This window comes from Eriocheir sinensis, unplaced genomic scaffold (genome assembly GCF_024679095.1).
Source record: "Eriocheir sinensis breed Jianghai 21 unplaced genomic scaffold, ASM2467909v1 Scaffold66, whole genome shotgun sequence".
NCBI lineage: Eukaryota > Metazoa > Arthropoda > Malacostraca > Decapoda > Varunidae > Eriocheir > Eriocheir sinensis.
The window spans coordinates 330001-332500 of record NW_026112009.1 but is presented as its reverse complement, the minus strand read 5'-3'; positions in this window follow the sequence as shown (position 1 = coordinate 332500).

Below are 2500 nucleotides of genomic sequence, written 5' to 3'. Positions count from 1 at the left end.
TTTTCTTCTTCTTATTGTCATTGTTGCTCTTATTCCTTCCTTTTCCTCCTTTCTCCATTTCTAATTCATCTCTTTTTGTTCTTGTTGTTCTTATTATTATTCCTCCATTCCTGTCTCGTCGTTTCCATATCCTGTTCTCCTCTTCCCATCCTTCCTCCTCTTCCTCTTCCATGTCTCTTCCTAGCCATATATCTTTCCCCTCCTCCCCGTCCTTCCTCTCCCTCCTCCTCCTCCTCCCTTTGTCCTCTTTGTTCCCTTCATCATCTCCCTTACCTACCACACCCGAGAGAGAGAGAGAGAGAGAGAGAGAGAGAGAGAGAGAGAGGAAACAGGTGGTTGAGTGAAAATTAATTTGTATAATGATAAATAGCTATGTAGATCTTCCTCCTCCTCCTCCTCCTCCTCCTCTTCCTCCTTCCCTCCAATCCGTCTGTACGTTCCCTTATAATGGATGCGAGACGAGAGAGAGAGAGAGAGAGAGAGAGAGAGAGAGAGATGTGAAGTGAGAATTATAAATATGAACAATAATTAAAGACAGTTTAGAGAGAGAGAGAGAGAGAGAGAGAGAGAGAGAGGGGTGAAAGATGAAATATTAAGCTGATCATTAATTCTTAATATTCCCTATTAATTGTGGATCCTGAAGGGAGTTTTCAATCATGTATCGTCTTGTCTGTAACGTGTTAAAACTTGAACCGTTGAATAGTACAGGAAGAGGAAGAAGAAGAATGACAGCAGTTAATAAAAGAGTTGCAGTAATGTGGGAAAAATATATATGTGGGGGGGAGGGGGGGCAGAGAAGTAGGAGGAGGAGGTGGAGGAGGAGGAGGAGAAAGAAGAGGAGGAGAAGAAGGAGGAGGAGGAGGAGGAAGGTCAGGGGGGAGGGAAAGAGATATATGGTTAGCAAGAGACGTGGTAGGGGAGGAGGAGGAGGAAGGATGTGAAGAGGAGAACAGGAAATGGAAATGAGGAGATAGGAATGAACAACAAAAGAATTTAAGAACATGACCTTGACCCCTGTGCCGTCACCCCTGGCCACGCCGCCACGCCAGGCCGAGGCAAGGAACCGCACCCCTCCCGCTCACAGAGACCACCGCAACCTGGGCACAGCTCGCTGACACGACACCAAAGAACACCATGGATTTTTCTCTCTCTCTCTCTCTCTCTCTCTCTCTCTCTCTCTCTCTCTCTCTCTCTCTCTCTCTCTCTCTCTCTCTCTCTCTCTCTCTCTCATAATAATAATAATAATAATAATAATAATAATAATAATAATAATAATAATAATAATAATAATAACAATAGATACAAAAGAAAATAATAATTAAAACCTTTCTATTTTTTCTCATTTTTTTCCCTTCGCGCAGAAACTTTCCCCGGCGAGGCATAAATAGAAAAAAAAAAAAAAAACACCGAGCCCATTAATAGTTTTTTTCCCCTCAAAAGTTTGTTCTATTTTAAGGAAGGAAAAAAAATAGTAGGACCTAACATTTTTTTCATTTATTTTTCGAGTTTTTACTTTTTTCTGTGTATAATGTAAGGTATTTCTCTCTCTCTCTCTCTCTCTCTCTCTCTCTCTCTCTCTCTCTCTCTCTCTCTCTCTCATCATTCTTCTATCTTCCCTTCTTTCCTCCTCCTCCTCCTCCTCCTTCCTCATTGACTTAAGACCTGAACCTAACGAAGAAGAAAGAGAGAGAGAGAGAGAGAGAGAGAGAGAGAGATAAAATGTAAGGGAGGGAGGGAAGGAGGAAAGGGAGGGGGGGAGGGAGGAAAGGAGATAAAAGGTGAGGAAATGATGAGGGAGAAAGATAGAAAGAGAGAGAGAGAGAGAGAGAGAGAGAGAGAGAGAGAGAGAGAGAGAGAGAGAGAGAGAGAGAGTCAGAGAAGCAGAATGAGCTGCGGTTTGAAGGCTGAGAAGACAAGAAGAGGAGGAGGAGGAGACATGAAGACAAGAAGAAAGACAAGTTTAGAATGAAAGAGAAAAAGAGAGAGTGCAATGGAGGGAGAAATGGAGATAGAAAAGAAAAAGTAGAGAGAGAGGAGGAAAAAGAGCAAGAAAGAGAGGAAGAGTGTTTGAGAAGAATGAAAAGAGAAAAAGACAGAAAAGAAATGGAAGGGTAAAAGATGATGAATAAAAGAAAAAAGAAAATGGGAAAGGAAAAACAAGAGAAAATATGAAAATATAAGAAAGATGAAGGAAACGCAGGAAAGAAGGAGAGAGAGAGAGAGAGAGAGAGAGAGAGAGAGAGAGAGAGAGAGAGAGAAAGTTGGTGCCCTGCCTGTCTGTCTTTTTTCACTAATATTTTCACCAAGTTGTCGGTCTGTTTCGCTGCGATGAGCTTAGGAGGGGCTTTGTTCTCTCTCTCTCTCTCTCTCTTTCTTTTCTCTTTCTTCTCTCTTTTCCATTTTTCCTTTCTTCTTTCTTCTCTTCTCTCTCTTCTCTTCTTCTCCCCTTCGTTCCCTCTATCTCTCCTCTTTTTTCCATTGTTTTCACTCACTCTTCTAT